We start from the raw sequence: 24,367 nt of genomic DNA on the forward strand, positions 1-24,367 counted from the left end.
CCCCAAAGAGCACTAAATAAATAAAATCATAAATTGCACAGCCTCTAATCCTGGACAGGGCAGCAACTGTCATCTTCGATAGGGCTTTCCTTGAGTAAATTAGTATGGAGTGTTTGCACATCGTACAGTCTGGGAAGTTATTAGTGCCCTGTGCATTGAAAAAAAACATTTCAAAGCTTTGAGTTCTATAATATTTCCACTGTACTTTAGCATTTTTCACTGTATTGTTTTATGCATTTTTTTATACTGTATATCAAGTATTATGCATTTCTCTGTATTTAAAAGTATTATGAATTTTCTTGTTGTTACTACATCTTGTAAAGCGCTTTGTGATGGTAATCCACTATGAAAGGTGCGATATAAAATAAAGAAAATATCAATTCATAGCTGCAACACCTAATTTATTCAAACTGAATACAGATTAATGGACTATAAACATTTCAATGCAGCTAAGAAAAGGCTCTGCTTTAGGTCCTTGTCCATTGGCACACATGCCCAGATGGATGCTCAACCAGTCCCATGGCTGCTGTAGTCAAACACCCCTTTCTTGAAGAACGGAGAAAACTCACAAATGGTGTGCTTTGACAAGTCAAAGTCTTTTCTGTCTACATGTAAAGGAGAAGTGGTCGAAGCCAGCATCACTTTAAAAACGTTCTTGAGGTATCTCTATGAAACAAAAAGAAAACATGGTTACAAGAAATCAGGAGATGCCAAAATAGAAGTAATCTGGTGACAAATTCAAAGCACCAGTAAGGACAATAACCAGGCAGCACTGAAAAGTGATTCCCACAAACCGCTCTGCCTAGTTTCAAGTAAACATATGTTTTCAATCATATCTGTCTTTTAAAATTCAGTCTATCCAGGCAGCATATGGAAATTGCAATATAGAGGATTTAGGAAGAGGCAAAAATTTATCTATCTTCCTTAGCAAAATGTCACAGGCTTACACCGATGACTTTAAAATTCTAGGGAACATAAAAGTTGTGTGACACATAATATAGTGAGTATTAAAGTTAACTCCCTTATAAATGAGCTTGAAAAATGTACCTCTTTTTATTCCTATTGCTATTTTTTAAGCTTTCACTGCTCCCATGTTATTGCTATACTTTGTATACAGTTTGTATAGGGGAAACAAATCTTATTCACTGCTTCTTTGCTTCATGGCTATGTACAGTCTTGCACTATAAAAACAGTATGTATCTTTTAGAGAGAGAGAGGGAGGAGTAGGTTAGGCTGACATAGATGAAAGGTCACATTGCCACATCATTTTAATAAAATGAGGAGGGCTTTCCTGTCCAAGATTCTAAAGACAAGCTCATAGAAACTTAATGTCTGGCAGACAGATTAATGAAACATTATAATATCTCAGTATTGGAGCTACATAACACAGAGCCACTCAATGTTTGCAACCACCATAAGATATGATGAGAAATGTCAAACAAAAAACAAACAAACATGAAATTCATCACATCTGAAGCTACATCCTCTTAAATGTATGAGGGACTGCATCTTTAATATCACAGTAAAAAAATATTTTGATTTGACAGAATTCAGAAACATACGAAAAGAGACTCACATTCACTGTTTGGTGTTCTCAATGTTGGTACACCAAAAGCTATATTTTATGATAGAAACCAGTGGTGGTATTTAGATCTGCTGCAAATTAGATCATTGGAACAGACTTCAATGTTCCTTGCAAAATTGTAAATTGTGTTGAACAATGCAATGTGACTGAAGTCAAAAAAGAAAACACTGACACGGTACTTTAATTATTTATACAATGCTTTAAAAATTTCCATAGAACAGTACATACCATCAGTTCAAAGGTTAATGGAAAGAAAAAAATTCATACAAGATGCCAATTTAAACTGTTTAAATGACTGGGTATAGTGCTTTGGAAATGATAAATCCATGCTTTTTTCATTATTTCACTGGGCGCCTACGAGGGCTTTAGAGTAAAGAAAGGCGTGAGGGGCAGCGAGCTTGAAGCATGCGAGTGCTTGAGTGACAGTAGTGTTAGAAAATAGGATAGGCTGGACAGATCCCTGTACTCAAAGGACCGGGTCAGGCAGCACCCTCTGGCTGCTGAGCGGCTTCACACGAGTAAGGGCCAGGACAAGACATACAAACAAGACACTCTGAACTCTCACCGTGGAGGATGAGAAACAACATTTGTAAGACGAAGCTCTCAAGTCCAGGCCAGGTCAGGCAGCATCCTCTTGCTGCTGGGCGACAAGGAGAATGAGAAGACAAACATGAAGGACACTCTCAAGTCCAGGTCGGGTCAGGCAGCATACTCTGGCTGCTGGGCGACAAGGAGAATGAGATAGAGGACAAAAAGAACAGATCCAATCACTACTCAGGCAGCATCGGCTGGCAGCTGGGTGGCATGGAGAGTTAGGGAAAAGTGTGTCGGTCTGTATAGGAGAGATGAAGGAAGAGAACCCCCCCCCCCCCCCACACACACACACACACGTGGGGCCCAACTCGACTCGAAGTATAGATGTGGCTGGGGTTCCCCTTTGACAGACGAGGAACCACCGGGGATGGCAATGACTCTGGGGGGGAGACTCACACCCCCCAGCCGCCCCCCCCCCCCCCCCCCCCCCCACACCACCTGGATGTGATTGAGCCGGCTGGTCACTTCCCCTAGGCGGAGCACGGCTGAGGAAAGCTTGAGTGGATGGCTAAGAGAAATTAGCTAAAGGCTAACATAACATGTTGTTTATCAAACCTGGAAGTGTACTAACTAAGTAACAAGTGCATGTGAATTGGGATAAAATGGGCTTACGCTAGCATTTCAGCAACTAAAACAAGCCAAGTACTGTATATCTGTTTGCCATGTATAATTAGAAAGAATTCTCATCTGATTATCTAAACAAATTAATGAATGTAAAATGTAAAAAAAAGGAGTTTTCAAAATTAATAACAGGAGGACTACCTTGAAGGAGAATAATGCTTACTCTGCCATTTATGGCCCAAGACAACAATCTTCACTGGGATTTTTTATTATAGTTGTGACAAGGTACCCCAGAAAATGATGGAAACCATCCACTGTTTTAATGTTTAATGGAACCTATTCTAACAAAGTTTCCCCAGGGCACAATTGAAATTAAACTTCAGCTTTAGTAGGCTTCTTTGATTCAAGATTTAAATAAATGAATTCCTGGTACATACATTACTACCCCCTTCATACAAATGGATATGTCACATTATTCGGAATGCTGTCTGAGCAGGTTTAAAGGAACTGAAACGATCATAAAGTACTTTCAATAATAAAAATAAATCAGCTTATATTACAGTAAAGACTGAATCTTATAATTGCCAGCACACAAAACTTTATAATTAGAGTCCTTAATAATGAAACTAATTAGTTAATGCCAACTTTTTCATGCCTTTCAGTGAACATATTTTAACCGACTGTCATGGGAGAAGCTTGCTGTTATAAACTATATGTGCCATCTTTTTATTCATCTGCCCCCCCCCCCCCCACATAATAGGCCTTTTCAGCAAGACCGAGCAAACAGCAGCTCTGAAATAAATCAATTATGTCCTCCCCAAGCCACAACAAGATCAGTCAGAAACTATCTGCAGACAACAACAAAATAATTAAGTTTACCAGTTATCCCTGGGCCAGAGGTGACCGTTTGTCATGTGCTGCAGTGGACTTGGCATACAGCTATCAAAGTGTTTGACACAAGTCACCCCTGTGTCATCACTTAATAGGACACAGCTTCCTTTGGTGAAATCAAAAAGCCAGGAGATGATTGATCACCGGCTAAAAAGAACTCCAAAAAAACTGACTGCATGTGTTTGTATGTCAGCTTTAATGTACAGCCAGCCTTCATCTCAAAACTAAGCAGGACCATGCAAGTGCAAAGCTGCAGGACCCCAAATGTGGGTAAGGAGGAAAAACGTAATATTGTGACCAAATGGACATAGAGCCTATGATTGTATACTTCTCTTACTGTGCTTTGTGCCATTCTTCAGCTCATATGCATTTGTGCCTGAAGCCTGTGTTCATTTTTTTATTCATTACACATTTGCCTGGCAGCTTCTCTGTTTTATTTTACAGGGGAGTAATTCAATTTAACATTACAAGTATGAATTAATTAAAGAATGATCCTTCATTTTAAAAAGTGTTTTCTGTAGTGACAGAAGACTGGCATTTTAATTAATATCATCAGGTTAGTCATTTGAATTTTTGAACATTGAAATCTTCATAATGATACAGTGCTGGTCTACTCTTTTATTGTTATCTTCTTAAAACTATTTTTAAACAATTAAAAGTAAAACTATAGTAGATGTGTACATATTATATGTTAATATGTCTCATTATAAATGTCAAATCATCAATTAATAACATAGACATTATAACTGTACAGTACAGTCTACAGAATGCAGACTACTAGCTTATTGAATTGAAGTCTCAGGTGAAAATAGCATAACGGCAGGTGAAATTGATAGCAGAGGGATATCAATGATTGCCACTACTATCTTTGTATGTGGTCTTCTTGTGTTGTTTACAGTGAAGTATACACTAATGATTGTCTGTAGATAGGTGTACTTGATGTATACTTGGTAATGCATGGACCTGAAAGTATATTAGTACCAGTATTTCCATGGAGGATTTGTCTTGTAGAATAAAGAGACCCACAAGTCAAATAACTTTTTACACAGTTATGCTCAATTTGATATTTTTAATGTTCAGGAAAGCTTTCACACACAAGACATTTCATGTGTACTGACTGGCCTACTTTATCCCCAATGCTATGCACATTAATGCAAAGCCTGCACAATTACCCTATATGACAAACTAGGTGATGTAAGGAGTATGTATGAACACAAAAAAATAACCTGACATAAAGAGGAAGCCCAGCTGGCTGCAGCTTTAATTGTCCAGACAGTTGCCATGCCTGACCAACCCCATATGTGTCACGAGTCTACTGGGAATGCCAGGCTATACAGAAAACATATTCTGGTAAGAAGATATCTCAGGAAAAGCTGTTGGTAATGGTCTATGGTAAACGTGATTTGGAAAGGATTATGAAGGAAAACAGACATGCACCAGTGGAGATCATTAATGGGCTCTACAGTGGCATGGAGCAACAGCTGTTATATGTATCAATGGAGGGGCTTGTATATTTTTGATCAGGTTTCACTATAAAGTGAAAAATACCAATTAGATATTAGAATAAACAGTGTACTTTATTACCTTGAAGAAATCTAAGCAGACTATTAGCAGACCAAATCCTTAAAGGGTACATAAGGACAACTACAACTGTTTACGTAAGGTGTGTGTATTGTTTTAATTTTTTTTTTTTTTTTTTTACATTTTGACTACTTTTTTAAACTTTTAAATTGCATTCCCTGCCTCAAGATGGCTTAACACGTACCCGCATGGACCTCTCAGAACTATATTTCCTGTCCTCCTCCTGCTCACATATGTAACTGAGATGGATTTACCAGTGAGCAGGAGGATGATGGGAAATGTAGTTCTGAGAGGTCCATGCAGGTACATTTGAAGCCATGTTGAGGCAGGGAATGCAATTTAAAAGTTAAAAAAGTGGTCAAAATGTAAAAAAGAAAAAAAATTAAAACAAAAAGAGTTGTAGCAACACATGGGAACATGTAACACAATAAAATAAAAAGGTCCTTATGTACCCTTTAACTACAATGTCAAGACAATTAAATTTGTTACATATGTTATGATATGGTAACACACTGTTTATGACACAGCATCATGGTTCTATGAAGGATTACTGTAATAGTTGTTACTATTGTGATACCATTTGCAATTGTACAACACATAAACACTTTGAAACACTACAAATGGCTCAGAAGGTGCAGAACCAATTCATTGCTAGGTCATTTGGGTATTTAAAGGGCTGTGTTTAAAACAGGCTAACATAGCATTAAATCACTATGAAGATTTACTGTTTTCAACATGTAGCTTTTTTATGTGTAGGCAAAATAAAGAGGTGCACTCTATAGAGACTAAATATATTATTTTGTAGAGACCATTACGGCATACCAATTAATGTATTTTAAACATTTAGTTGCAGTAACAATAACTTGACATCCCTATTCTAAAAATGCACTAATAAAGAAAACTGTAACTCCAAAGTGGTTGGGGAAAATAAAGACTGGAAAATTACAAAAATAAAAACATATACAGCAACTAATAGCCTAAATAACTATTTGTTCTCCTCTACTATGATACCAAAAAATCTCATTATAGGTGTCACTTTATACTTCATAAAGTGAGATGGAAAATTGAGCATTCAAGGTGTAGATCACTGACTGTCAGAACAACATGAGTGATGATTGCAAATATCAAAGGAGGACATTTACATTGTAATCAATCAAATTACAAGTAACTAAGCTATAAGATACTGTTAAATTGAACGAAGTCCAAAAATCTGTAGTTAGGTTCAGTACATTCCAACAGTAATATTACAGCTATCAGTGGGACAAAGTAGAAAAAAAGGATGAAGGCATTACACTGAATGTTAGGCCCAAGAATGACAGTTCTGAACTAGGACCTGCAAGATCGTGGTTCTGTATGTCAGCTAATTTATTCAAATTGTGAGATGTGTTATAAATTAAATAGACCAAAACCAAGAAACAAGTAGACTTAATCCATGGAATGTACATGTAAAGACAAATGACATTTTATATATAAAATGTGAGATGTTAAGTGAAGGGAGATGAAACTGGAAGAAAAAAAAAATCAACCACAAGATTATGGGCCTAGCAAAACAACACTATTGTGTGTAAAGCTAGTGAAAGATTATTAGATTCTGGTGCGCATGTGAATGTGAGCAGTGAGAGTTAATGTAATTTCTGTTACTGAACCTATTTAGAACCCTCAAGCATACCAGATTGTCTTTTAATGAAGTCTGAGCTAAAGTATTAGCTCCTTTGGTCCATAGCCTTCTGCTGCCCCCTTCTGTACTTAGTGAATTACACTCTGTAACCAAATGTGGAGTGATAGCATTTTACACAAGACTACTATTTGGTTTCTTGTGCAGTAGTTACTCAGCTGTAAGAACTCAGTACACTGTACCTCCAAGTGACTTCGTCTTTCAGCAATTACTCGTTTGTCTTTGTTTCCGAAGAGGTTCTTTGGAGGAAACTCTAAAGCAGCAAGCTGTAACAGAGAGCAGAGATAACATCAGCACTATTTGTCAAAAATTAAATTATATCAAAACACCTGCTCCAAGACAACCGAAACAGTAAAAGAAATCTGTAGGCTGTGTGTCACTTCCTTGGACCAAATTGCTCTATCGATCAAGTGTGATCAGGGAATGAACTGGGCCTGCAGTGGCAGGCTTGCCTGCTCATGTTGACATCATTTTGAAAAAAAAAGAGGAAGAAAATCAAGTGCAATTGGGTCTGTAAGACAGTATTTTATCAACTTTTTTACTGGAAGCAGAATTGTTCCCTGTCTGTTTGTCAATTTATACAAACATTAGCACTGCAGGCAAGATAATTGGAAGATATCTGGAATAGAAGTTACAGTAAGGAAAACAACCCCATTTCCCAAGCTAGTACAATCCAGACCAGGCTGCACTTCAAGCTAGTTTAAAGTGTATCTTGCATGTCAAGCACACCAACACATTTCTGTATAGATTGCATCAATAGAAATAAAATTGTTTTTATGCGGTTAAAATATATTAATAAACAACAAAGATATGTTAGATTTTGTGTGGTGTATGGCAACACCCGCTAAAACCGGAAGTTACGTACAAAACGGTAAACACACATGGCGACTGCCACTGAAAACATCGAAGATGAAGTTGAAGACCCAGTTAATTTTAGGGAACAGGGGCCACAACCCTACATTTGTGAACCGCCGGCGAGGCAGCGGAATCCCACTGATCAACAGAGGCAACGACTAAATGGGGATCGACAAGAAATAGAGAAAGCCTGTGGTGGATTGGCAACACTGAGTGTAATTTCCAAAATTGTAAAGTGTTTGATTACCAATAATATACGCTTCAGTATCTATACTCTGTAATTAGTTTATATTAGTTTAAGGATTGTCTGTTATGGCCAATAATACCCATTTTTGTCATATTTTGTCTGTGATCACAGGCCACAACCTGTCACAGAACAGCAGACCACTGACAGTGACACTGTGAAATCTTTACATTAATGTACAGTAGACATAAGGATTGATAAGATTGCATTATATAAAGCAGATAACACAACTTCATCAATGAATATGGAAAAATAAACATTTCTTTACTCACCATTACGTCAGTGGTACAAATTTTCTGATGCGGTAAAGTTCAGATAGCTGTTAGTAATCCAGAAATATAGGTTTATATTCCAATATGGTAATGCCATAACAACTATTTACATGTTTTGTATCCTGATGATGCAAACACAATATTAAAGTCTCTATGTGATTTTAAAAGTGAGTGCCAATATTATGACCTTAAGTTTCTGTCAAAAATATTAATGTAACTGAAATACTGTAACTTACTTACTCGTTAGGTAAGCAAGGAAATTAAGAAACACAGACAACCCACATTCCACAAGACGATTTCCTCTGAGTTGGCGTTCAAGAGCAGTTGTTTTAGGTGACATGAATTTTTCAGCAGCCCGATAATTGCTGGATGAATCAGCTTTTCTGATAACCATGATCTTAAAAATGGCATCATAACTTTGTAATCCCTTTCATACTTGACCCCTTTTCAATCCATTCTTTTCCACATGATCACTGCAGCTAGTTTTATCCATTTTCATGACTGTATACTGTAAATCAATACACACTTTTGCAACAGACTTGACTTGACAAGGCGAGTTGTATTTTTCACATATTATTTTCATAAAAAAAAAAAAAAACGTTGACTTATATTTGGGCTAATACGGGTATATATATATATATATATATATATATATATATATATATATATATATATATATATATATATATATATATATATATATACTGGTGTGTGTGTGTGTGTGTGTGTGTGTGTGTGTGTTCACAGTGGTTTCCTATAAAACCTCAATGATATATTTATTAAAAAAAACCAAAAAAACATTTAACAGTATTTAAAGTAATTTGTGAAAAGTACAAAATTGTAATAGATCCATGCCTGTGTTACATAAACAGTTGAATCTTACAAACCCGTAAGCCAGACATACAGGCCGAGAACTGTTTCCCTTTTGAAACATCATGCGTGATATTGATATGTATTAAATTAACAAAGTCAGAAATAATTGTTATCTATCATATTTGTAATACATTATATCAGTCATGCCGATTTTATTTTTGATAACTAACTTCTGTGTATTTAAAAAAAAAAAGACAATTGTTTAGAGGCTCACCACATAAACAATGACATTTGCAAGCAATGTTTCATGGTATTATTGTGTCTACGTGAAAAGGCCATTCATTTTCATGGTTGGGGAGATTCCACTTTCTCCATTGGTTTATATTGACACGGTGCAATGATTTTATACATTGCAGTCATGACAGAAGCTAGCTAATACATTTTCCTGACAGAAAAATGTTTCATGTGCAAAATATAAAATTATATTTTTAGCATTCAAATTAACTACAATATACAGACAAACCCGTTTTTTATCACTCGCTTAATATCATATCCTGTTTATTATCACAATTTTTCAAAAACCACTCGCCATGCACCATAGGTTCTTTGAGAAATTACCTCTCTTAATATCCTCTCACAAACCCGCTTATTGTCACATTTTGTGCAGCCTGTCAAATGCTGCGTGGCTGGGCTTTACTAAGTAACCACAGGATATAATTAATTTGCAACGCATCTAACAACTAATACCATCTCAGCTGACAAACTGACATTTTGTGCAGCCTGTCAAATGCTGCATGGGAGGTCTTAACAGGATACAGTTCAGTTACAAAATACGAACGTCATTGTGCTATGTGCGAAGCATCGAAAATGTCGGCTCGCAAGCAAACTGATTTAAATAATAAACAAAAAGTTTGCTGAGGTTGCAAAAAAGTTCTCAATCATTCCACCTACTGTCAGCAAAATTTACAGAAATTGAAACACTGTTTTACAACAGTTCACTTCAAACGTCAACGCACCAGTCATGCAGCTGATGTTGATGTAGATGGTTTCAGTCTGCCATAGCCTCAAACCTGCCTGTTAGTGGAGCAATCTTAAAAGCCAAAGCTGTCAAGTTTGGAAGAAATGTTACGAGATTGTGTTCAAGAGAGTTCACAGAGAGAAGAAAGATGCAGATGTTTCTTCTGCAAACAACTGGATTGAAAATGAACTACCTGCTATTCTTCAGCGCTACAAGCCAGATGATGTGTACAATGCTGATGAGACGGGACTTTATTATCGTTCTCTGCCTAGTGGTTTCCATGTTTTCAAGAAAACTGTGCACTTTGGAGGCAAAGTGACAAAAGACTGGATCATGCTCATGGTTTGAACATAAGAAAGTTTACAAATGAGAGGAGGCCATTCAGCCCATCTTGCTTGTTTGGTTGTTAGTAGCTTATGGATCCCAGAATCTCATCAAGCAGCTTCTTGAAGGATCCCAGGGTGTCAGCTTCAACAACATTACTGGGGAGTTGGTTCCAGACCCTCACAATTCTCTGTGTAAAAAAGTGCCTCCCATTTTCTGTTCTGAATGCCCCTTTATCTAATCTCCATTTGTGACCCCTGGTCCTTGTTTCTTTTTTCAGGTCGAAAAAGTCCCCTGGGTCGACATTTGTTGCAGTATGACTGGTGAAAGGATGCCTCTTTTGTTGATTATCTCAGTGGAGTTTGTAATTTGCCCATCCCTTACACTTATGGCTCTAATGCGTGGATGACATCAAATATTTGAGCAGTGGCTAAAACAGTGGGACACGTCTCTCAAAGTACAGCATCGCTGTATTGCGCTCATTGTCGATAATTGTCCTGCTCATCCTCCTATCAAACTTGACAACATTGAACTGATTTTGGATAATCAAAATCGTGATGCAAGAAAACCCGAACTGAATGTACTCAGCATCATATTTTTGAGATTTAGATTTTGATGCCTTCACTGAGGATGGCTGCTCGTTTGTACAGGTGGTACTTGTAGCACTGGTACTCGTGGAAGCATCACTGCATTCGTTTTCTTCCTCAGGCTCCTTTCGTTGGCGTTTCAGAAACCGCTCCATTTTGACTGTTATACTCTGTGGAGTTCTCACTGTACATGTGCAGAAGTGGAATGTTTTATTTTATCAGCAGTGGGGGGAGAAAATATATCTATAAGTTGAACGAAAAAATATAATTTTTTTTTTTAAATTGTATTGCGAGAAATTCTTATTTAATTGTATTCTCATTATGTAAATTGCATTAATATAGCTGTTTATCCATCCATCCTTCCATCATCTGCTTCTCCTGGTGAGGGTCACGGCTATAGTTGTTATTTAAATTGTATTTGCAATTCACCCCGCTTTTCTGATAATGGTACATACTCTAAGCATGAAACAAGCAACCGGGGACATTCAAAGTACATATGCAGGGCAGGGGGCGCGAGGGCAAGAGTTTTAAGATTTGTTTATTTAACTTTTAAGATTTCCTTTTAAATATTTCACACATTATTTTCTTTTGTTCAGTAATTTTACATATTTGCTGCGGACCTCTTGAAGCTTTGCCTGGGAACCCCTGTCATAGGCAAACGTGAAACCTGGTTTATATCATGACCCGCTTTATGTCACAAACTATGCCTGCACTACAGTCATGATATAAAGCAGGTTCACCTGTACATTTAATTTCCCTGCAGTTTAATTGGGTGATACGTGCATTTCTTCAACTGTTGTGTTGAAGAAATGCACATGCGTAACATAATTGTTGAATGCTGTCTTTGTGGGCTGCCTCATACAGTTACTTGAAATTATATCTGCAGATGATGTATTTGTACATTTCAGAAGTGTTGTTGAGACCATCACTCACTGATAAAGGGTTACTGTTCCTTACAACCACACACTCTCCAAGTAACACCTTCAAATGCCAATGCAGGAGCCGAGTGAGCTAATGCATTAGTGAACTGACCCAGTGCATTGGAAGGTTGTGGGTCAAAGTTCTGAACCCACATTTTAAAAACCATAATGTATTATATACCACATCTGAGGTGCATAACATTTTGCTGCTATTATTTCCTCTACTGTAAAAGAGAAAAAAAAAGAAAAAAGCATGTTTAAACACATGAGGCACAAAAGTAATCCTGCTGTGAAAATAGCATGGCATGCTACCGTGTGAGAAATGACTGTCACCTCCTACTATCTCAAAACACAATATGTGGAGATATGTGAGCTGTCTAAGTCACACCCTGGCTTCTGCAGAGCACTTATGAGGAGTCACACATTGAGAACAAATTCTTAAAACAGCTATGCAAAAAAAAAAAAAAAGACAAAAAAGGGAACATTTTAAAAACTGCATAAAACAAGTTTTGCCTAAAAGTATCAAATCCTTCTGTTTTTATTGCAAAGTGCTAAATCTCATATTGATATCACTTGTATATATGACAACACACAACACTTTTCATTTTCAATTATGCTAAGAATGTTTGTATAAAATATTAGAATTTTAATTCTAAAGTGAAATACACATGTGAAAAAAATGCATGTTACTTTCAGTTTGCAGCCTTATTTTATTTTTTAAAAGGGTTTATACATGAAAACAATAAAAGGAGGCATGAAATGAAAAAAAAATGATTATAACAGTTTTCAAAAGTATATTTCAGTAAGTTGTTACTAGCACAAACAGCATTCAGTCTAACTTACAATTGTGACTGACTGGCGAAGAGATGCTATTTTGCCAGAATACCAGGGTTCACTTCCTCAAATAAAAACAAGTATCTCAGTAATAGACATCCCCTGCCACGGATGTAAATTCAAAGGCAGAGCTGTTAGTATTATAAAAAAGTTGATGACATATATCAACAGTATGTACAGAATAGAATTAGCAATGCAAAGTTTGATCACAATTTAATAAGTAGTTCTACAGATATATACAAAAATGTGATATAGAGATGGTTATATAAATGGACAGACCAACACCCCTGAATCTGACATGCTCAATAACTTATGCCTTATAATGTTAATACCAAGTTTCATGACAACTGGATAAGCAGTTCTCCTGATAAATGCAAAAATGAGTGACGTGCAACATATGTAATTATTTATTTTTGTATGACCACCTCCACTAAACACTTTGGTTTAACATCGTATAAAAAAGATGACACCTCAAAGGGTACTGTTCCCGCTAACACCATGCTGGTGCGTTGATTTATCTCAGGCCCAGAGGGGTGATTGCACCCCTATTGAATCAAAATCATAACGTCTAGCAGCAAACTCACTTACTTAGCTCAAGAGATTTGATGAGATCGGAGTCTAAGCTTGCATGGCTGTGACAAGCAGCTGTTACCACTAAATGGAATGGCGTCTTTTAGTAATACTGTTATCAATTTCTGAAGCCAGTGGGTTAAGCTGCCATATTTGTTCAAGGGCTTATCAGAATGAATGTGTGTATTACTGCAAATGCAGAGACACCCAACTGGGGAACAATATTAGGTTTGAAAAATACAAAGTGACAAAATAAATAAAATTGCTATAAAATAAAATATGAATGAGCTAATTTCCATAATAAGGGGACTCTGTATATTATATTTCCTACACAGGCTTTAATTATATTGAACTCCATAAATTCACACGTTCCCATTAAAGGTTCCTGTACAAATTATGCAAATGCAAAGTACAGTATTTTAATAATACATGGCTCAAGAGTAGAACCACAAGAAAATAACCCCTTAGCAAATCCATCTGAGCAGATTTGACTCCTTGGAGAATAGCTTACAAATTCCTGTTGTGAGCTAATTTTATGATCTTTTGCAATGCAATTTACTCGATAATGCTATAAGGCCCATCTGCTGTTTGATTAATACTATCACATTAAAGCTACAAGCATTAAAAAAAAAAAGAAAAACCTCCTCTCACTGCCTTAGCATTCTGGTCAAACTATTCCCAGTTTTAGTTTTTGTTTTCTTAAAAGGGGTTAGTTGGTAAAGTCTCTAAAACAACCTTGTCTTGTTTGTCAGGGCTGAACAGTACATTTAAGCTTATCTGGCTCTGGGGAATGCCAGTAATGAAAACTCACAGATATAGCTGTAATTCTCACCACAGACGAGATGGATGCATTTATGACTAATCTGAAAATACGACATATCCCTGAGTCCTATCAGGATTGCTGCCAGAATACAATATCCCCATCACAAAATTAGCGTAATATATTCTTAGGGGGTTTAAGGTTAGGGTACAAACTCTCAAGTACTGTCTCCAATAATATCAGGCCATGCTACTTAGGAGCCTGTGGTGTAAGCAGTCCTATACAAATTAACCCAGATGGTTGATGAAGTTATAGTGACAGACACAATTACTTGTAGACCTTTTTTCTAATGAAAGATTTGTTTAAAAAAAAAAAAAGTTATGTTACTTTTTGGCTGAACCAAAACACCCCTTTAAAGCCTTATTAATATAAAAATATTGGTCCAGATTCTTTAATCTTATCGCAGTATTTGTCCTGCTTTAATCTGTCATTCGTTTTTTGGAGTATTTGGCATACTGATGTGTCCAATCTAATAAACCCTATGTCAAAACCACAAAACACTACATACATGTATTTTATGCAGGTATACAGGAAGTGGCAGTGACTGTATCTGGGCTTAATCACCTCACTCTCCAGTACGAGTCTGTCACAAAGACGGCCAGAGTGGGTGGCGTCAGACCAGATGCAGGAAGTAACAAACAGACAGAGATTTGGGTTTTGGTTAAGCTGAGCGCGTGATTGCGCTCAGCATTTAATACAGAAAATAAAAAGGTTTGCAACAAAACACAGGACACGGCACTTGAGCCAAAATAAACAGACAAACAAAACGGACTACACAGACAAACACGGTGAGCTTCTTTTACTACTTATTTTACTTTACAATACCCTCCGTCTCCTAACCCGTTCTCCACTCACCGAACACCAACCCCCAGTGAATGAAAACATGCAGCTTTTATGCAGTTGTACCGAGATTCGATTGCTAGTCAATCATTCAATTGGAATCTCGGTACAACTGCATGTGAATTAATTAAAGTGCAATTCCCCGTGCTCACATATTACTTTTTACTTGCACGTGATGTGATGTGCCATCCCCGTGCCTAACTACAAATATACAATTTACACACACGTGAAACACAGACCGCTTATATCCCGTGTACCAATGCCTATACACCAACATTTACACACAACACGTAACATATAACATACACAGGGGGGGCACTTTGCCACAGAGTCATATTAGGAGGAAACAAGTCTAGTATATTTAGGGCACAAGGAAAGAGGCTGTAACTATAAAAATAGTATACTACAAAGATACACCTACACAATGAGAAAGAAACTTTAGCACAAGATGTTTCAAATAGTCCCACTATAATACTTTTTTTCAGGTTAGAACAAGTCTTGCATTAGTACTGTATATAAAAAAATGTAAAATGTGAAGAGGTTGATTTGGCTTCCATCCAAGCTTCTCTGGACTGAACCGTGAGCCCAAATGTTGATTAGAGGAAATGTTTCTTCATCCCTGTTGCAACCTGGCTTATGGTGTGTCTCAATCAACAAGAATATGGCTGAACAAAATAAACAGAAATGTTCCTTGCAGTGAAATCTTCACACAGGCGTGGCTGTTAGTTATTGCGTCGGCTCACAAACGGCCATCATGCATTTTGTCTTGCTCAACCCGGGTACGACCTAGGTATGTGGTTTCACACTACACCGGATTGTGACCTGGGTAGCCTGAACCCGGGTAGGAGTGCCAGTGTGAAAGGGACTTATGTGAGACAAAACATTTGTCCATTTCTGCTAAATAAATAAAAACAGGAGCTCAAAACAATGAGCCCTACTGTTTTTATTGCAATACGACATAGTCAATCTCTAGTTTTGTCACAGCTAGCTCACATAATGTAACATTTTCCAAAACCCGGCAAAGTTTCCAGTGTTGTTGGTTGGGGTCATCATGCCTTCGGACACCAGTTAAATGGACCAAATAGGGCTTTAATGGGATTGAGACTCAATTGGGAAGGCTAATGTTACATGGCAGCTGTATCATGGCCATTGCAGTTTCAATCCATTATTTCTTTTCTGACAGGGAACATGCCTGTTCAGTCACCTTATATATTATATATATATATATATATATATATATATATATATATATATATATATATATATATATATATATATATATATATATCCCAAAGAGAACTTGGATATATTTACCAGAACACATCTTCAGTGAGGCCCATCTGTGCCCCACTGACATTATCTTAGCCTTGCTTCTGGGTAACTTGGACCTAAACTAATTTGTCAGGTCAGTGTATGCATATACTTATTTCCATGTTAAAAACAAGAGATAAGGAGTATGACAACAAAGCTCTGAAGACTTACTGTATTTTATCAACAGGTGGTACTTAATGGGAAATAGCAAGCTTGTAGTTAAAATGTATACAGTTAATGCTACAATAAAGCTTGTGTATGGCTATGGGTTTAACACTTGTGTTACTTTTATAAAAGTACACTTTTAGTATGATTGTAAAAGATAATCAGGTATTTTATTTAAGGAATTGCTACCATAGATGTTTATGTCAAATGTTTGTGTTGTGTGCACCATATACTAACAGGTATAGTCTACAGAAACTTCGTACTCACAGTAATACAAATGTAAACTTGATTCACTATTATTATTATTATTATTATTATTATTATTATTATTATTATTATTATTATTTATTTCTTAGCAGACGCCCTTATCCAGGGCAACTTACAATCGTAAGCAAATACATTTCAAGTGTAGATGGAGTTGGCTCATAAAAATAACCAGGAAAATCTTTTACAAATGAACCTGGCTCAAAGACATTAGAGGCTTTCAAAACCTCATTATGATTCCCTTTCTGAGGTTCTGTATCTTTAAAATCCTTCAAATGCTTTGATAAACTGCCTGTGCTGCTACAGAATGAGTTTTATTAGAAATAAAGATTACAAGAAAGAAAGAAAGAAAGAAAGAAAGAAAGAAAGAAAGAAAGAAAGAAAGGACAGACACTCTTCTACTTTAAACTCTATTGAACTAAATTTATAACATTTTATCATCGGCTCTTCTTTGACGGATTTGTTTCTGTGCAGTTGGTATGTACACAGCTTCCAAAACGTCCTTGCTAAGGGATTCTGGTCAAAGGAAAACTGATAGCAAATAGAAATAATTTTTGATAGCTGTGATACACACACACACACACATATACATATATATGTCTCGATGTGACCTTTCAACTCGTCAGCCCCGTAAACTCTCTCTATTTATACAGTATGTGCGGATGTAAAAGTTGAATGGACACTGTTGCATTTTTTAACGGAATAAAAGGCTGTTCAGCTCAAAGTCTGGTAAAGGCAGATTAAGAGAAACGATAACTCAATATTGGAGCAACCACTCAGAATAAGGATCCTGCTCAAAATCCTATTCAGGAACGGGATCCTGTTCCAAAATTCTGTAGGGAATATGATCTCATTGCCATTAAAGCTAAATACCTTGATCAGGAATTTGAGTATGTTAGGTAATATCAGGAGTCAACTAGAAATAGATTTGTCAGGTTTGTGAACAAAATAAGCAATACAAAATAAAAAATTGAGGATCAAGGTAAAGGAATTACAAACAAAAAGCCTGGATAACCAAAATTCTGTCACATTAGACATATTTTATTCATGTGCTTAACCCTTATCCAGAGCAACAGAAATGTACTACTGTATTGTTTGTAAAACAGCATTTAGACCCTCCCACACAGTTATGGTTTCTTTGAGCTGTAGCTTGGCCCATAGTATTGTAAAACGTGACCTTCATAAAGTTTCAAACTAGAGACCATCATCTCTGGCTTGGGAATACATACAGTATAAGAAATACAATAAGTGAAGCATATATACTGTATACACACAACAGTATATACAGTGCCTTCTGGAATTATACCCTTCATAGACTATAATGTTTTTTGTCAAAATAAATGGAAGTGTACACTCTGTATTTGTTTTGCATAAATTAATGGAAAGACTGCTGTGTATTTTCTTTTTTATTAAGGGGGGCATAGATGGTCTTTGATTTCCATTGTGCTTTGTCATGACATCTAGCTCTTAATTATTTAATTGAACCTTCAGTTACATTGTTACGTCAATTAAGGATTCAATAAAGCAATGAAGAGCTTGGTTGGAACGAAAACCTGCAGGGCAGGGGGTACTCCAAGACAGGTTTGGGAAACACTGCCAGAAAGCAAAGCACTATTAAGTACAGGTTTGTGCTTAGCAGGTGGGTCAAAGTTTTGATTTAATCTGGCCCTTGATTAGTGCAGTGGTGCTGGTCTGGGGTAGTTAAAAGACTAATTGACCATCCAATGATTGAAAGGAAGAATGTGCAGCCACATTGTCATGCAGGTCAATCATTCAATTAGACACACCTGCTCTAATCAAGATGAGGAGTAGGTACCCCTGTTCAAACAAATATCATTATTTTGACTTTGTGAAATTGGTGTTGGAATCAGAAGGTTTTTCACAATGCAAATAAACATACCCTGCAGTGAGAGGCTTCAAAAAACAATGATAGCTCATACATATCGTGGTAAGTGATATTAGTAGATGTTAATTACTTGAAACCAGTTATAGATATTGTGATTAAATGTATTTTTAATTTTATTTCCTTAGAACTGCTATAAATCAAAGTCTTATGCAGTACTGTATTTCCTTGAATTTCAACCGTATATTCATTGTTTTTATTCCACTATTTGCTTTCACAACATGGAACATACATAAGAACATAAGAAAGTTTACAAACGAGAGGAGGCCATTCAGCCCATCTTGCTCGTTTGGTTGTTAGTAGCTTATTGATCCCAGAATCTCATCAAGCAGCTTCTTGAAGGATCCCAGGGTGTCAGCTTCAACAACGTTACTGGGGAGTTGGTTCCAGACCCTCACAATTCTCTGTGTAAAAAAGTGCCTCCTATTTTCTGTTCTGAATGCCCCTTTATCTAATCTCCATTTGTGACCCCTGGTCCTTGTTTCTTTTTTCAGGTCAAAGAAGTCCCCTGGGTCGACATTGTCTATACCTTTTAGGATTCTGAATGTTTGAATCAGATCGCCACGTAGTCTTCTTTGTTCAAGACTGAACAGATTCAATTCTTTTAGCCTGTCTGCATACGACATGCCTTTTAAACCCAGGATAATTCTGGTTGCTCTTCTTTGCACTTTTTCTAGAGCAACAATATCCTTTTTGTAACGAGGTGACCAGAACTGAACACAATATTCTAGGTGAGGTCTTACTAATGCATTGTAAAGTTTTAACATTACTTCCCTTGATTTAAATTCAACACTTCTCACAATATATCCGAGCATCTTGTTGGCCTTTTTTATAGCTTCCCCACATTGTCTAGATGAAGACATTTCTGAGTCAACATAAACTCTTAGGTCTTTTTCATAGTTCCCTTCTTCAATTTCAGTATCTCCCATATGATATTTATAATGCACATTTTTATTGCCTGCATGCAATACTTTACACTTTTCTCTATTAAATTTCATTTGCCATGTGTCTGCCCAGTTCTGAATGCTGTATAGATCATTTTGAATGACCTTTGCTGCTGCAACAGTGTTTGCCACTCCTGCTATTTTTGCGTCGTCTGCAAATTTAACGAGTTTGCTTACTATACCAGAATCTAAATCATTAATGTAGATTAGGAATAGCAGAGGACCTAATACTGATCCCTGTGGTACACCACCGGTTACCTCGCTCCATTTTGAGGTTTCTCCTCTAATTAGTACTTTCTGTTTTCTAGATGTTAACCACTCTCTAATCCTTGTGCATGCATTTCCTTGAATCCCTACTGCATTCAGTTTGAGAATTAATTTTTTATGCAGGACTTTGTCAAAAGCTTTCTGGAAATCTAAATAAACCATGTCATATGCTTTGCAATTATCCATTGTCAATGTTGCATCCTCAAAAAAATCAAGCAGGTTAGTTAGACACAATCTCCCTTTCCTCAAACCATGCTGACTGTCTCCCAGGATACTGTTACCATATAGGTAATTTTCCATTTTTGATCTTATTATTGTTTCCATAAGTTTACATATAATAGAAGTCAGGCTTACTGGTCTGTAGTTACCTGGTTCGGTTTTGTCTCCCTTTTTTTGGATCGGTATTACGTTTGCTATTTTCTAGTCTGTCGGTACAACCCCTGTGTCAAGAGACTGTTGCATGATCTTGGTTAGCGGTTTGTAAATAACTTCTTTCATTTCTTTGAGTAATATTGGGAGGATCTCATCCGGCCCAGGGGAATTGATATTTTAAGAGCTCCTAGTCTCTTTAACACTTCTGCCTCTGTTATGCTAAAGTTATTTAAAACTGGATAGGAACAGGTCGACATGTGGTGCATGTTGTCCTTTGTAAAATCCTTTGTAAAAACCTGTGAAAAGTAATCATTTAATATATTTGCTATTTTTTTTTCTTCATCTATGATTTTGCCATTTGTGTCTCTTAGACATTTAACCTCCTCTTTGAATGTTCTCTTGCTGTTATAATATTGGAAAAACATTTTAGAATTGGTTTTAGCCCCCTTAGCAATATTGATTTCTATCTCTCTCTTGGCCTTTCTAACTTCCTTTTTGACTTGTGTTTGCAGTTCCAAGTACTCTTTCTGTGTACTTTGTTTTTGGTCCCTTTTAAATGCTCTGTAAAGTGCCTTTTTTCGCTGAATAATTTTTTTAATTGATCTATTAAACCATTTTGGCCATTTTGTTTTAGATTTAGATTTGTCTACTTTTGCAATGTAATTGTTTTGCACCTCTAGTACTACATTTTTAAAAAAACAGCCATCCTTTTTCTGTGGATGTTTTCTCTATTTTACTCCAATCTACTTCTGTTAGTCTCTGTTTCATACCTTCATAGTTTGCTTTTCTAAAATTGTAAACCTTAGCTCTAGTCATTACTTTTGGGGTTTTAAAAAACACTTCAAATGAGACCATGTTGTGGTCTGAGTTTGCCAATGGCTCTCTGACCTCTGTTTTAGTTATTCTGTCTTCGTTATTTGAAAAGACTAAATCAATGCATGCCTCCCCTCTAGTCGGTGCCTTGACAAATTGCGTTAGGAAGCAGTCATTTGTTATTTCCACCATTTCAATTTTGTCCGTTGTGCCCCCCATCGGGTTTTCCCATTTAAATGGGGGAAGTTGAAATCCCCCATTAGTATGGCTTCTCCTTTTCTACACGCATTTCAAATGTCATTGTATAACAGATTATTTTGTTCAGCGTCTGAATTTGGCGGTCTATAGCATGATCCTATTATTATGCCCTTTGAATTTTTTTCCATTATTCTGACCCATATTGATTCTGCATTGTTTTCATTGTCCTGATTTAACACTTAGGCTTCAAGACTATTTCTTATGTATAGCGCTACCCCTCTGCCTCTTTTGTCCTGCCTGTCTTTCCTATATAGTGTGTACCCACTAATATTATATTCGTCTCCATCACTCTCAGACAACCAAGTTTCTGTAACACCTATCACATCGTAGTTACTTGTTAGTGCAGTAGCTTCAAGTTCTAACATTTTGTTTCTGAGACTTCTAGCATTAAGATAAATTATTATTTTTTTTTTTTTAATTTAGTCGTCGCCAATTATTTTCACCCCGGTTTTCACCCCAATTTAGCATGCCCAATTATTATCTGTATCCCCGGCTCACCGCTCGCAACCCCCCCGCCGACTCAGGAAACGGAGGCTGAAACACGCTTCCTCCGAAACGTGCTCCTTCCAAGCCGTCATTTTTCGCACTGCAGATCCACAGCAATGCTACCAGACCTATAGTGCCGGAGAACAACACAGATCTGGCGGCTCCGCTGCAGAGCCACAGGCGCCCTATCGGCCACAGGGGTTGCTGATGCGCGGTGAGCCGTGGATTCCCCTGCCGACCTAAGCCCTCCCTACCCGGGAAGATAAATACATTTAATAGTTGTCTTACCTGAGTTGTTGCCCTTATTTTGATGTGGTCTCCCTTCTGTTTTTTTGTTTTCTCCCCCTTCCTTTCTAGTTTAAATGCTTCTGCACCGCCTGAAGGATCCTTTCTCCGAGTAGATTGGTTCCCTTTCTGTTTAAGTGCAGTCTGTCCCATTTGTATAGATAGTCCTTGTTGTAGAATGTGCTCCAATGTTCAAGAAAGGTGAAGCCTTCCTGTGTGCACCACGATTTCAGCCATGCATTTTGATTTTGTATTTCCAGCCGTCCATATGGTCCTTTGCAAGGTGCCGGCAGTATCCCAGAAAATATCACAGTTTTGGTCTTGTCTTTTAATTTCCTTCCTAGCTCTCTGAATTTGTTTTGCAGGGTTCTTGGTCTGTCTCTTCCAATGTTGTTTGTACCGATGTGGATGACTACTACTGGTTCGTCTCCTGTTCGTTCTAGGAGCCTGTCCACATTCTCAGTGATGTGCTTGACAGAGGCTCCTGGAAGGCAGCACACTGTTGTAGTAGGGGGGTCCAAACTGCGAACTGAACTTGCTGTGTTTCTCAATATGGAGTCCCCAACAATCATGACCTCCCTTCTTTTTGCTGCCTGGCCAGCACTGTTTATAGGGTCCTGGATGTTGTTTCTTTCATTCTCTTGATGTTGGTTTTGGTCATCTAAATGTTGAAGTGGCTCAAATTTGTTGGATGTCTGGATTTCTGGTGGTTGTGTTTGACGAAGTTTCTTTTTTTCCCTGCTTCTGCCTATCTGAACCCAGCTGTTTCAACTCTCTTCCATCTCCCTGGTGGCTTTCAGTCTGCTAGGGGTGCAGACTTCCATGAATTGTGGGTGTGTCAGCTCCTCAAGCTCTGTTGCTGTCTCATTTCCTCCAGCTCCTTTTCTAGCAGGCTTAATCGCTGTAGCAAGTCCTGGATCGTGCCGCACTTTACACAGACTTGGTTGAGCTCTGTTGGGTTTTCTCGGATTTCCCACATCATGCAGTTGTCACAGATTACTGGCTTGAAGACCATTATTATTATTTTTTTTTTGGAAGTTTAGTTTAGCTTCTGCAGCTGTCAACCTGCTTTCAAACTGCTTCTAACTGTGTTGTACTTGTCCACGACTGTACTTCTCCCACGATGTCGCTTCCACACGCTGTCGCTGGGAAGACTGCCTGCCTTTTGTTTGTTTGTGCTGCAAAACTTTTCTAACAGCATCACTTTTCTAACAGCATCACTTTTGTAATTATAATTTATGTTTTTAATTTGCAATAACAGACTGTAGAGCAAAGGACACTGAATATCATCTCAGGGTTTCTACTGAAATGAAATATTCAGTAGTTCATCAAAAAACTATTGTAGAAAAAAATCCTTCCCTGAAGACGGCAGTCACTGTCAAGGAAAACTAAATTGGACTGAGCTCCTTGTATTTATTGGTAAGTGTGTATATATTGTGTTGTTTCATTCTCACTGTACCCGTCTTTGAAACTGACTTGTACTATTTCAGTTATTATTGTAATGATAAAGCTTTGAAAAAACAGTAAAATTAATTTGGAGATGCATAGTTATCTGACATCAATATTAAGTGAAATATCCTCTTCATTCACTTTAACAGGGAACAAGGAAGCATGCATAAAAACACATTTGTAATGTATTGCCCCTTATAGTAGTGGATTATGTTAGATGTAAAACAAAACCTGATGTGGAAATTACCAGAAAGGGCTAATTCTACACTTAAGTATACAGCTAAACAATATACCCCACTGTTACTATATCTGAATTCATAACAATGATTTTCATTCTCACCGGTGGTAAATGGCACCCACCTAATAAATGACATTGTGATCAAATACAGGAAGTCTTCCTATGCCACAGCACTCCTATCACATCTCTTCAGTGATGAAGACATGAGAAATGGTTGCGTTGAACCAACTGGGCCAACAAAGAAAACCCCACTTGACCAAGAGAAAATTAATGTCATATCAATAGAAGCCATTGGTTAAATTGCATGAATTAATTACTGTCATTTTGTTTGTTACATATTAACATCTTTTTTATGCTTTCAGGGTGCATTGGGGTCAAATTTGGGGAAAAGGTTCTGGAAAAGTCATGGATGCAAATAAGAGTCAGTCTTAATCAGAAATGCTTAGACAAAATGAAAGCATGGAAAAAGATACAGCAGATTAAAAAAAAAAAATCCTGTACCCACCTAAAATAGATAGAAGCAAGTGCTTGTGGATGCTCAATTTGTTGTTTCATTGTTTTCTGGAAAATAAAACTTATTTGTCAAACTGTTTGTAAACTGTTTTCTTTGCGGTAGTAACTAAACATG

General features: G+C 37.1%; 1 pseudogene; it reads right to left on the reverse strand.

Annotated features, from left to right (window-relative positions):
* Positions 1 to 395: 395 nt before the first annotated feature.
* Positions 396 to 24,367, reverse strand: part of LOC117410424 (kinesin-like protein KIF16B) — a 130,818-nt pseudogene continuing 106,846 nt past the window's right edge.

This window comes from Acipenser ruthenus, chromosome 6 (assembly GCF_902713425.1).
Source record: "Acipenser ruthenus chromosome 6, fAciRut3.2 maternal haplotype, whole genome shotgun sequence".
Taxonomy (NCBI): Eukaryota; Metazoa; Chordata; class Actinopteri; order Acipenseriformes; family Acipenseridae; genus Acipenser; species Acipenser ruthenus.